Below are 13,969 nucleotides of genomic sequence, written 5' to 3'. Positions count from 1 at the left end.
TGATCCTTCTATTCCCACCTTGCTGAAGTGTTGGATTTTGTCAAATGCTTTTTCTGCATCAATTAATATGACTATGTGATTTTTATCTCTCAATTTGTTTATGTGATGTATCATGTTTACTGATTTGCAGATATTGTAAGTTATTCAATCTTTTTTTTTAATATATTTTATTGATTTTTCACAGAGAGGAAGAGAGAGAGAGAGAGAGAGAGAGAGAGAGAGAGAGAGAGAGAGAGTTAGAAACATCAATGAGAGAGAATCATCGATCAGCTGCCTCTTGCACACCCCCTACCATGGATGTGCCCGCAACCAAGGTACATGCCCTTGACCGGAGTCGAACCCGGGACCTTTCAGTCCACAGGCCGACGCTCTATCCACTGAGCCAAACCGGTTTCGGCGTAAGTTATTCAATCTTGCATCCCTGGGATAAATCCTACTTGGTTATGGTGTATGATCTTTCTGATGTACTGCTGGATTTGATTTTTTAGAATTTTGTTGAGGATTTTGGCATCTATGTTCATGAGAGATATTGGCCTGTAATTCTCTTTCATTGTGTTGCCTTTATCTGGTTTTGGTATTAGGATGATGCTGGTTTCATAGAATGAGCTTGGGAGTGTTCCTTCCTCTTGAATTTTTTGGACTAGTCTGAGGAGGATAGGTTTAAATTCTTACTTGAATTTTTGGTAAAACTCCTCTGTAAAGACATCTGGCCCCAGGCTTTTGTTTGCTGGAAGCATTTTGATGACTTCTGCAATTTCTTCCATAATTATTGGCCTATTGAGGTTTTTAAATTCTTCCTGATAAGAATTTTGGAAGGCTGTATTTTTCTAGGAATATGTCCATTTCCTCCAGGTTGTCCAGTTTGTTGGAATAGAGTTGTTCATAGTGTATTTTTAACAACCTTTTGTATTTCTGTGGGGTCTATTGTTATTTCTCCTCTAGGAATGCTCACTCTCACCACTCCTGTTCGACATAGTACTGAAAGTATTAGCCATTGCAATTAGACAAGAAAAAAAAAACAAAAGACATCCAAATTGGAAAAGAAGAAGTAAAACTCTCCTTATTCGCAGATGACATGATATTGTACATAAAAAACCCGAAGACTACATAAAAAAAACTAATAGACTTAATAAATGATTTTAGCAATGTAGCAGGATACAAAATTAATGCCCAGAAATCTATGACATTTCTATACACCAATAATGAACTTATAGAAACAGAGACTAAAAAAGCAATCCCATTTACCATCACACCAAAAATATTACGATACCTAGGAATAAACTTAACTAAGCAGGTAAAAGACCTATACGTGGAAAATTACAGGACACTGAAAAAAGAGATAGAGGAAGACAGGTGGAAGAACATACCATGTTCATGAATTGGTAGAATCAACATCATTAAAATGTCCATAAAGCAATCTATAGATTCAATGCACTCTCCATTAAAATGCCAATGGCATATTTCACAGACCTAGAAAGAACTCTCCAAAAATTCATCTGGAATAAAAATTGACCCGAATAGCCACAGCAATCCTGAGAAAGAAGAACAAAGTAGGTGGGATCTCAATACTAGATTTCAAGCTGTATTACAAAGTCACTGTTCTGAAAACAGCCTGTTACTGCACAAGAACAGACATATAGACCAATGGAATAGAATTAAGAATCCAGATATAGACCCAAACCACTATGCTAAATTAATATTTGACAAAGGAGGCATGAACATACAATGGAGAGAAGACAGTCTCTTCAATAAATGGGAAAATTGGACAGATACATGCAAAAAAAAAAATAAAACTAGACCACCAGCTTATACCATATACAAAAATAAACTCAAAATGGAGAAAGGACTTAAAACAGAAGATGGGAAATCATAAAAATACTAGAGGAATCCACAGACAGAGGAATCTCAGACATATGTCAAAGCAATTTCTTCACCGATACCACTCCCAGGGCAATAGAAACCAAAGAGAAAATAAACAAATGGGACTACATCAAAATAAAAAGCTTTTGCACATAAAAAGAAACCATCAAAACAACAAGAAACCCCACTGTATGGGAGAACATATTTGCAAATGTTATCACTGATAAAGGTTTAATCTCCAACATTTACAACTTAATAAAAGGAAGATAAATGATCCAAAAAATGGGCAATGGACCTAAATAGAAACTTTTCAAAAGAAGACAGAGGCCAAGAGACACATGAAAACATGCTCAAAGTCACCAATTATCCGAGAGACGCAATCAAAACGACAATGCGGTACCATCTCACACCTGTCAAAATGACTATCATCAACAAATCAACAAACGACAAGTGTTGGCGAGGATTTGGAGAAAAAAGAACCCTCGTGCACTGCTGGTGGGGATGCAGACTGGTACAGCCAGTGTGGAGTACAATACAGAGTTTCCTCAAAAAACTGAAAATGGAACTCCCATTTGACCCAGTAATCCCACTTCTAGGAATATATCCCAAGAAAACATAAAGGGTATATGCACCCCTATGTTCATAGCATCCCAATTCACCATAGCTAAGATTTGAAAACAGCCTAAATACCCTTCAGCAGATGAGTGGATTAGAAAACTATGGTACATCTACACAATGGGATACTACGCTGCTATAAAAAAGAAGGAATTCTTACCATTTGCAACAGCATGGATGAAATTGGAGAGCATTATGTTAAGTGAAATAAGCAAGGCAATGAAAGAAAAATACCACATGATCTCACTCATTTATGGAAAATAAAGAACATTATAACCTGATGAACAAAAAGATAGATACAGAGGCAGTAAAGCACTGAACAGACTGTCAAGTTACAGAGAGGAGGCTGAGGAGTGTTGGGGAGATTGGGAAAGAGATCAACTGAAGGACTTGCATGCATGCATGCATATAAGCACAATCAATGGACACAAGACACTGGGGGGTGTGGGGAGGGAACGTGACATGGGGTAGGGAAGACTGGGGGAAGGTCATTGGGGGGGGGAAGGAGATATATGTACTACTATATGTAATGTTTTAAATAATAACATAAAAATTTTTTAAAAGAATAATTTTTTACCCAAAAGCCACACCAAAATGTTCAGAGCTCAAAGAAGTTATTATTCATTAAACAGATATTTCAGAGCCTACTATGTGCCAGCTGGTATTGGGCATAATGGGAGGATAGACACTCTTTGCACTTTGTGAATTTTATGGTCTAGGAAGGGTACAGATTTGCAGCCATGCAAGCTCCACAGTGTGACAAGTGCTATGATATAGGCTGACAAAATGGTGTAATGGGAGCAGAGCTCACACCTAGAGTGGAGTGTACTCACATGTATACGTGTATACATATGACATATATACAGGTTGACATAGGTATTAGTAGGCATTAATAAACTAAGCATTAAAGCCTGAAGAATAAGCAGAAATTACCCAGGGTGAAGTGGAACAAATGCTTTGAAGCCACATGAGCAGAACTATGAGAAGTTCAGTGTGGCTGTCCCGGACCTGAAATAGGGAGGATAGTGAGAGGTAAGGATAGAAAAGTGTACAGGACATGAGATAAGGGGTTTTGTCAGCTATATGAAAGATAATCTCAGAAGCTCTGAGTTTGAGGGCATCAACTCAACTAAGGGGTAAATTGGAGTTTTAAAAATTTGCTGACTTAAATTTGCTGACTTAAAAGGTGGGGGTAGGGTTTCACCACCCAAATGTCAGTTGAGGAATGTAGCCTTTTTTTTTAACAGCTTGTATCCAGCTAAAACTTGGGGCTCTTTCCAAGGAAAGTGGATATTAGGGTAAGCAACCAGCAATATTCCATAAGTCAGGGTGGCTTATTATTTTGTTGTTGTTGCTTATTTTGGCTACATATGTATTTCAAGTGCTTAGACAACTGCCTGTACAGAGAACTATTTAATAAATATTTGTTGAAATAATAAAACAAAGAAAACCTCATTAATATCCTCAAAGAGATAAATTATAGGGACATGTTAAAAAAAGACAAATAAATAAAGGAAGGAAGGAAGGAAAAGAGACTGTATTTCAAAATAACATTTCGAAAAGAGTTTAAGATCCAATATTTGACGTTTAAGAAAAAGAAAACTAAATGAAGCAATAATAATACTCAATAATACTTAATACATAATACAAGATTAACTTCTCTGACCTTAAAAACACAAGTTCCTAGATTGAAAGGACCAGCCACATCATGACGTTTCTGAATATTGAGAAGATCCCAAACATTTCCAGAGAGAAAAAGGCATGTCACATTTATTTATTTATTTAATATATTTTTATTGATTTCAAAGAGGAAGGGAAAGGGGGAGAGAGAAATAGAAACATCCATGATGAAAAAGAATCAATTATTGGCTGCCTTCTGCACGCCCCACACTAGGGATCAAGCCTACAACCTGGGCATGTGCCCTGACCAGGAATCGAACCCAGTGATATTTTAGTCACAGACAAAACCCAAATAAGCCATACCAACCAGGGCAGACATGTCAAATTTAAAGAAATATCAGATTTCTCAACACTAACCATAAGAACTAAAATAAAAAGGAATAATATCTCAGAAGTCAGATGGAACACTGTTTAGAAACCAGCCATATCCTATATAATAAAAGCCTAATATGTTCAATATTCTGTTCAACCAAAGCATAATCCTACCTAATAAAAGAGCAATATGCAAATTAACCATCACTCGGCTCAAGCCATGCCACCAGCCAATCAGAGCAAGTATGCAAATTAACCCCAACCAAGATGGCTGCAGCCAGAGAGAGCAGTTGAGAGGCTTAGGTTTCCCTGGCAATAGAGGAAGCCAAGCTTTCCACACACCCTGGCCGGCCTAGGCCTCCACTCAAGGCTACAAAGTTTCAATTATAGAAGGTACATAAATCCCAATAGAAATGGCTGCTGGCCACAGAGCAAGCAGGAGGCTTGGCTCCACTCCAGGCTGCAAAGTTTCAATTGTAGAAGGTAAATAAATTCCAGATACCAGGGTCTCCACTTGGATTGCGGGGAAGGAGGGGGGCATGGCTGGCCTGCAAACCACCACAGGCCCCTTGCCTCAGGCTGCCCCACATCCCAAAGGAACCCTCACCCTGATCCAGGACACCCTTCAGGGCAAACCAGCTGGCCCCCACCCGTGTACCAGGCCTCTATCCTATCTAATAAAAAAGTAATATGCAGATTGAACATTACTCCAACTCACACAATGGCTGCCCCCATGTGGACACAAGATGGCCAGCAGGGGAGGGCAGTTGAGAGGGACCAGGCCTGCAAGGGAGGGCAGTTGAGAGGGACCAGGACTGCAAGGGATGGCAGCTGGAGGCAATCAACCCTGCAGGGCAGGGAAGTTAGGGGCAAACAGGCTGGCAGGGGAGCAGTTAGACATCAATCAGGCTGGCATGGAAGTAGTTAGAGGGTGATCAGGCTGGCAGGCAGAAGCGATTAGGGGCAATCAGGAAGGCAGGCAGGCAAGCAGTTGGGAATCAGCAGTCCTGGATTGTGAGAGGGATGTCCAACTGCCCGTTTAGGCCCATCAGGATTGGGCCTAAACGGGCAGTCAGGCATCCCTCTAGGGGTCCCAGATTGGAGAGGGTGCAGGCTGGGCTAAGGGACAACCCCCCCCTCCCCGCCCCCATGAATGAATTTCATGCACCATGCCTCTACTAGGGAAATAAGTACCATAAAAAGACAGTTACAAGAGTGCAACATTTTTCTATGGGAAACAGGATTGGTAGGGAAGAGGGCCGTTATAATTTGCTATGAGTCTTTGAGCACTCAAAACGACTTTATTATATGACTAAAGTTAAAAACTGAAAATAGTTTTTATAGCCCTAAAGTTACTTTTCAACCCAAATTTCAGTAAAAATTATGATTCGATACAGTTGACTCCTCATAAAATACCTATATCCATATTCATCTAGGATGGTTTACTGACTTGCCATTAGTTTATTTCCGAAGTGATATAGCATCAGTATTTTGGATTTTTTCCTTCTTAATAATGACTCTAAAAACAGTACTGTAAATAACTGCCAAGTGTGTCTTTGCTAGTTAAGACTTTTTTCAAATTATATTTTGATTCTATTTGTTCCTTCTGTTTTTCCAAGATAAACCAGTAATAATCTTCCCTTAGCAGCTCCATTACTGTGCACCTACTTCCTCCCTTCATGTAACTTCTAGTTTCCAAAGCCACACACCTGTCCCACAGGCTGTTATAAACCCTTCCATGGGGACAGTGCCTTAGCTTATCAGAAACTTTGAAAAGTTTCTGCTTGGGCAAGACACTTAAGCAATGGGATAAAAGTGCAATAGGCAGAGGATAATGGTAGAGAGAGAGGTATTTTTAATATTGTGTGAGAGTGCAGAGGAGGGGAAAGGTGGTTGCTAAAGGAAAAAAAAAAAAAAAAAAGAAAAGAAAAAACAGCTGTTATCAAATCTGGAAATAGTTGGTGTCCTGAAACATATTTAAAAATATCTGCAGACTTTATAACTTTTAAAGGGACAATAATGTAACACTATTTTCCTCTGATATCATGGTTGTCTGAACCCAAGGTGTTCCATTTATAAAATATTTCTTTAATCTTTCCTGTTCTCACACTTTAAAAAAAAAACAGTTTTAGGTTACTTTTAAAACATTAAATCTACTTTGTAACTGTCTAACTGATAACAGAAACAAAGGAAGCTTCCTAAACAGCATTTCACAGAATAGGGTCTTTGTGTTGCTCTTCACTTAGCAATTATCTTAATAACAGAACTGGGTAAGAATACATTTCTAAAAAGGAAATTGTTATTTTTTTCTATTGTCAATATATGTGCATTTATATAAAATGTCATTATTAAAATCGCTGGTCTTCAAAAGATCTAAAAATCCTTAGAATATCATGCTTTAAAAAATAAAACAGCCCAGCCCATAAGGCCCAGTGGTTGGGCATCAACCAATGTACCAGGAGGTCATGGTTTGTTTCCTGGTCAGGGAACATGCTTGGGTTGTGAGCTCAATCCCATGCAGGGTGTACAGGAGGCAGCCAATCAGTAATTCTCATCATTGATGTTTCTCTCTCTCTTGCTCTCTGAAATCAATAAAAATATTTTTTAAAAATCCACACACATACATGCAGCCATCGCTGGTTTGGCTCAGTGGATAGAGCATTGGCATGTGGACTGAAGGGTCCTGGGTTCAGTTCCAGCCAAGGGAACATGCCCGGGTTGTGTGCTCGATCCCCAGTGGGGGCATGCAGGAGGCATCCAATCATTGCAGGAGGCATCTCTTATCATTGATGTTTCTCTCTCTTTCCCTTCCTCTCTGAAATCAATAAAAATGTATTTAAAAAAAAAAACATACATGTATCTAAATTATAAAATTTAGATACATCTAGACTATTAAGGTTTTGGTCCAGGACTCAGCACTTCTATAATATATCTTATTGATCAGAGGTCAGCAAATAAAAAAGATAGAAAGGCCAATCTAGAAACAAACTGACTAATAAAAGCTCCAGGTAGAGATACAATGATTATGAAGAAGAGTAAATATTAAATAAATATTATGAAAATTTTATAGCTTATGAATTTGAACATGAATTTCCAGATGGAAAGAGTTCATCCCTATTGCCCAGCAACATAAACAGATGCTCATCAAGACACATAATCACAAAACTTGAGGCTCCAAAACCTCCCAGAGATTAGAAAAATAGATCATAAAGGATGGCATTGATTTTCTTCCCAGAAATAGAGGAAGAGGATAATGTAACAATGCCTTCAAAATTTTGAGGGAAAATATTTTTTCACCACGAATAACTATTTAGTCAAATTATCAATTAAGTATGATAACAGAATTAAAATATTTTCAGATGCACGGTCTCAAAAAAAATAAAATATCTCTCTGTCTTCTTTTTCCAGGAAACTACCAGAGGATAAGTTTCACCAAAAGGAGCAAGGAAATAAAAAATAAAAAATAAATGAAGAGGTAGGATCCAGCACAGAGAATTCAACATGAGAGAGACAAAGAGAATTTTAATAATCCTCTAACTCCCTAGAAAATGGAAAGTTTAGCCTTCGAACACCCTTTCCTATCCTTCTCTATTCATTATTTCAAATTAGCATAAAGAAGCATTAGAAAACAAATTAGCATTTATGTTATTACATTTTGTATGTTATTCTCGGCTACGCCAGTTGTATATCATGGTTCCTTTTCCTGGAATTAAGTCAGAGTATGTAACATATCAATTTTGACTTTCCTTGCTCTCTTCCTTTCAATAACTAGCTAAGGACGGAAACAAGTGCAGTTTGGGATGTATTAATATTTGAATTGGGTGGAGAACATCTAACAGGCATACAGATCTGAAACTTTGTAATGATAGTGAAATAAAGATACATGTTAGTCACAGTAGAAACTAAAGGCCAAGAGAATAGGTAAACTCATCTAGGAAGAGGATGAAGGGTGAGAGATAAAGGGGAACACTGACAGGAAGAGTGGTCACAGGCTGGAAACCTGGCTGAGTGAAAATTCTACAATAGAAGGAAAGCGAAAAGGACACTGAGACTCGGGAGCTGTGGAGGTGTGGAAACCCATGTGCGCGGAAAGGGCGGGCATCAGAATACGCGGCTGGCTTACTCACAGCACACAGAGAGGGTGGGCAGCAAACGTGCGGCTAGCTTTCTCGTGCGGGAGGAAAACAAAACCTCCCAACGGCACTGAAATCCAGCTCCAGGTGAGACTTTGGGTACCAGACTCATTCAGGGAGAAACCGGACTGTTTGGCAGTGGGCGAAATTTGAGAACAGCCTTCTCTCAGAGGTGCGTGCAACCATTGTCGTGAAGCACTAAGACACAGGGCCCTCTTAGGGCAGGGCTGGTGGGAAACCAAGGCTGTCTGCTCCACCTTGAGACTCCGCTCCACCCAAGCTGAGCACAGAAGCCCTCCCAGCAGAGACACTGCTGATCCTCATAGCAAATTGGCCTGAAGGTCAACTCCCCACAGTGATACCAACAATAATAAAGGCTTAACTACATACAACAAGACTGCACACACAGTCCACAAAGGGGTGCACCAAAAGTGTCCACCACAGGTAACTGGAGAGGCTGAGCTACTGGGCCCTGCTAGGACACCTAGCACACAAAGCAACTCTATCAACTCAGAGAAGCAGCTAAAATGTGGAGACAAAGAGGCAGACCACAATTGAAGGAAATGGAGAAAAGCAAAAGATTGGATATAGAGTTCAAAATCATGGTTATAAGGTTTTTCAAGAATTTCCTAGCAAAAGCCAATAAATTTAATGAGACCCTCAAGGATATGAAAAAGGATCAACTAGAAATTAAGCATACACTGACTGAAATAAAAAAATATTATACAGAGACCTAAAAGCAGACTAGAGGATTGCAAGAATCAAGTCAAAGATTTGAAAGACAAAGAAGCAAAAAACACTCCTCTGGAACAGCAAAAAGAAAAAAGAATCCAAAAATATGAAGATAGTGTAAGAAGCCTCTAGGACAACTTCAAACATACCAACATCAGAATTATGGAGGTCCCAGAAGAAGAGAGAGAGCAAGATATTGAAAACCTATTTGAAGAAATAGTGACAGAAAACTTCCCCCACCTGGTGAAAGAAATAAACTTACAAGTCCAGGAAGCACACAGAACCCCAAACAAAAGGAATCCAAATAAGACCACATCAAGACACATGATAATTAAAATGACAAGGACAGCCGGGACCGGTTTGGCTCAGTGGATAGAGCGTCGGCCTGCGAACTGAAGAATCCCGGGTTCGATTCCGGTCAAGGGCATGTACCTTGGTTGCGGGCACATCCCCAGTGGGGGGTGTGCAAGAGGCAGCTGATCGATGATTCTCTCTCATCGATGTTTCTAACTCTCTGTCCCTCTCAATTCCTCTCTGTGTAAAATCAATAAAATATATATTAAAAAATAAATAAATAAAATGACAAGGACAGAAGACAAAGAGAGAAATCACCTAGCAAAATCACGTCTTGATTGCCACCTTAGACTTTACCACTCCTAACAAATCTGCTCAGTCATCTCTGAGCTCTCAGTGCTATATACATGCTAGAGGCCTGGTGCATGAATTTGTGTCCCTCCGTCTGGCCTGCAGGATCAGGCCAAAGCCAGCTCTCCCACATCCCCCAAGGGGTCCCAGATTGCAAGAGGGTGCAGATAAGGCCGAGGGACCCTACCAGTGCATGATTGGGGCCAGGGAGGGACACAGAAGGTTGGCCAGTTGGGGAGGGACTGCGGGGGGGCTCCAGGGTGTGGCTGGTTCATCTCGCTCAGTCCTGATTGGTTGGAACCCAGCAGCAAGCTATCCTACCAGTTGGAGCATTTGCCCCCTGGTGGTCAGTGCAGGTCATACCAAGAGGTTGAGAAGCCTTAGCGTATCACTAGCATATTACACTTTGATTGGTTGAATAGATAACCGGATGACTGGACACAGCATATTAGTCTTTTATTATATAGGTTTAGCAGATTTACTGCCAACTTATTGTGTTCCAGATGCTAGGACTGGAGATAAAAACTGTCATTAACCCTAAAAAGCTCAGTCAAGCCACATCTTGTTTTGGCATGTTTCACCGGGTACTGTGTTGCCTTTGTGTGTCTGTCTCTCTAAAATATAATCTCTGAAAGCAAGGATTACTACCTTATTCACTTTTTTATTCCTAAAAGCAATACCTATACATATAGCAATTGACAAAAAATGCTTATTGAATTCAAATGAAACAAGAAACTGAATACTCTTTTAGCTTAGGTAGGAACTACTTATAGGAAAAGCAAACTATGAGAAAATATAGACTGCAAAGTCTTATACTGATAGGTGATTTTTAATTATCTGCAAACCCCCCAACCCCTGCTTCTGATTGCACACATTTTGTGAAGCAGATAGATGTATAAGCAAGAGGTAAATTTGCCTTCAAGCCTAAGAAACCACCAGACAACGCTCAGTTTCTCCACCCAGAAGTTATACCTAGGGCTTTGCAGCACCTCACTAATGTGACCAGGCCTTTCGTCACACCATCCTTGGCATGTTGGTTAACCACCTGAAGTTCATTAAATGGCTTAACCAGGAAAGTAAAAAGTATTTGTAAAACTACCTAAATGTAACCGACATTACCACTTACACTTCATTGGCTAGAAATGGCACATGGCTTCCCCTACCTCCACATAAGAACTTTTCCAGCTTTGAAGAGAGGCATAAGATGAGGAGGAGGAGTTTGGAGATATGTGCTGTCTACCACAATTGACTTCTCTGGTTCCCCTCAAAATATTCATTGTTTTCCCCATATATAAACTTTAAGGGCACTCACCCCCAACCTATGGAAGATGACTTCAAGTCTCTTCCAGTCCCAAGTATCTAGGTGAAAAGCAGTTTTCTTGATAGGTACATGTGGCCCTACATGGTACTGACCTACAGCTAAAAAGCCAGGTTATCTACCCTTAACCAATAACCTAGCATACAAAGGTAAAAAAGAATTAGGATACCTACACATTCCATGCTCAAATCAACACAAAGATCTTACTCATGATCTGTAAGCTGAGCATTGTCTTGAAGCACGTGGTATCTGGGGCTCTGTCCAGTCCCTTCTCTCTCCTTACTGGCTATTGTCAATTCAAAGCCATCATTTGAAGTGGGAAAGTAACTTCTTCAATCCCATGTTTATAAAACCACAATCTCTAATCTCAACTCCTGCTATAGATGCTGCTGGGCTCCTTGGTTGTTTCAATTATGGTAGGTTTTCTCAAGTCAGCAGACTCTAAGCCTTGCAACTCTGTCCACTCAGATTACACAGGTTGCAAACAGTTTCCCTTAGCAAGGCTCTTGTTTTCTTCCCACTGCTTTCAAACCATTTTCCTTTAGTCTGACTTAATTGCTCTCCTGCAGGATTTTGCAGCTTGCAATGGCTCAGTTTCAACACTTTTGTGACACTGTTTTGCATGTATGAGTTGTTTAATCCTCCTAATAATCCTAAGAAGTAGGAATATTAGCATTTCTATTTTCAAGTGAGGCACCTGGTCACACAGCAAAAAAAGCTGAACCAGGATTTGAACCTATGCAATCTGGCATCAACACATCCGTGTCGCAACCCACAGGTTGAAAACCGCTAGCAGGGTCGCATAAGACCATCGGAAAACACAGGTATTTACATTACCATTCATAATAGTAGCAAAATTACAGTTATGAAGTAGCAACGAAAATAATTTTATGGTTGGGGGTCCCGGCATTAGAAAGGTTGAAACCACTGCTCTAGACAGACACAGTCACATTTGGAGGTTTTATATAAAGCAACAAAACTAATAAATCACATCTAGAAACTGCTCCAAAGACTTCCCTGCAACACTTGTGGCCCTACTACAATATATGCCACTATGAGATGACAAGGTCTCTGCTACCAATGTCCAAAAACTACACTGTGCCAACCTTGGCCAGTATGAGAACGGCTCCTGTACAAGCTCTGTTCCAAGCTGAAGCCTTGGGGTGGCACATCCTATATAATAAAAGGATAATATGCAAATTGGCATGATTGGTCACTATGACAGGCACTGACCACTAGGGGGCAGATGCTCAATGCAGGAGCTCCCCCCTGGTGGTCAGTGAGCTCCCACAAGGGGAGCGCGGCTCAGCCAGAAGCCGGGCTCATGACTGGAGAGAACAGTGGTGGTGGCGGGAGCCTCTCCTACCTCCATGGCAGCGCTGAGGGTGTCTGACTGCCAGCTTACGCCTGTTCCCCAACTGTCATTCAGACATGGAGGCTCCTGGACTGTGAGAGGGCACAGGCTGGGTTGAGGTAACCCCCCCACCGAGTGCTCAAGTTTCGTGCACCACATCTCTCATCTAGACTAATAAAAGGGTAGTATGCTAATAAAACCAGGAGACCTTCCAGACAAAACCATGGTGGTGGGGCTGAAGCAGAGGCGGTTTAGTGGCAATCGGGCCATGAGGGGAGGGCACTTGGGGGTGATCAGGCTGGTGGGGGGGCAATTGGAGGTAAGTAGGCTGGCGGGGGGGGGGGGGGGCAGTTGGGGGCAAGCAGACCAGCAGGAGGGTAAGTTAGGAGCAGGCTGGCGGGAGGGGGTGGTGGGGAGGAGCAGTTGGGTGCAAGCAGACTGGGAGGGGGAAAATTGGGAATGAGCAGGTTGGCAGGGGGGCAGTTGGGGCAATCAGGCCAGTAGGGGTGACAGGCAGGCAGAGAAGTTAGAGGTGATAGGCTGGCGGGGGGGGGGGGGGGGGGGGAGGAAGGGATGGGAGAGTTGGGGTCAAGTAGGCCGGCAGGGGGACAGTTGGGAGCAAGCAGATCGGCAGGGGGTAAATTGGGAGTGAGCAGGCCGGCAGGGGTGGGAGGACAGTTGGGGGCGATCAGGCTGACAGGCAGAGTGGTTAGGGGTGATGAGGCTGGCGGGGGGGGAGGGTTTGGGAGTGAGCAGGTTGGTGGTGGGGAGGGAGTTGGGAGTGGGCAGTTGGGGGCGATCAGGCCGGCAGGGGGGACAATTGGGGGTGATCAGGCAGGCAGGCAGGTAAGCGGTTAGGAGCCAGCAGTCCCAGATTGCAAAAGGACTATCTGACTGCCCCCAAGGAGTCCCAGATTGGAGAGAGTGCAGACCAGGCTGAGGGACACTTCCCTCCCTCTCCGCCCCCCCCCCCGCCCCCCCCACACACGAATTTTGTGCAATGGACCATTAATTTAAAATCTCTCTAGCACTATTTTGCAGATTTAGAAATTATTCCAATATCAGAAACTCATTGCAAATAATGTGCAAAATAATTAATGCAGTCATGGATAAATTAAAAATAATTAAAGACTGGGGAAAAAGATATTCACGAAATTGTGTCCATGCTACTAAAACTTAGTTACTTGCATTTTACTTCTCTGATTGTTGTTCATGAAAATGTTGGGGAAAGCCACTTAAATGCAAATGAACAATGATGTTATTATGCAACAAAATAATAATAATGCAGATATAAAAGGTAGTTTGGAACTTTAAGAACAT

At 41.5% G+C, this 13,969-nt stretch overlaps 1 long non-coding RNA gene across 1 annotated transcript in view; it reads left to right on the top strand.

The window, feature by feature from the left end:
* LOC311614394 overlaps window positions 1–13,969 on the top strand; it is a 119,157-nt gene that overhangs the window by 34,280 nt on the left and 70,908 nt on the right. The gene's annotated exons all lie outside the window — the stretch shown is intronic.

This window comes from Pipistrellus hanaki, assembly GCF_964339955.1.
Source record: "Pipistrellus hanaki genome assembly, chromosome: 1".
In the NCBI taxonomy this organism is placed as follows: domain Eukaryota; kingdom Metazoa; phylum Chordata; class Mammalia; order Chiroptera; family Vespertilionidae; genus Pipistrellus; species Pipistrellus hanaki.
Note: the sequence above shows the minus strand (reverse complement) of the source record. Positions and strands in the feature narration are given on the sequence as shown.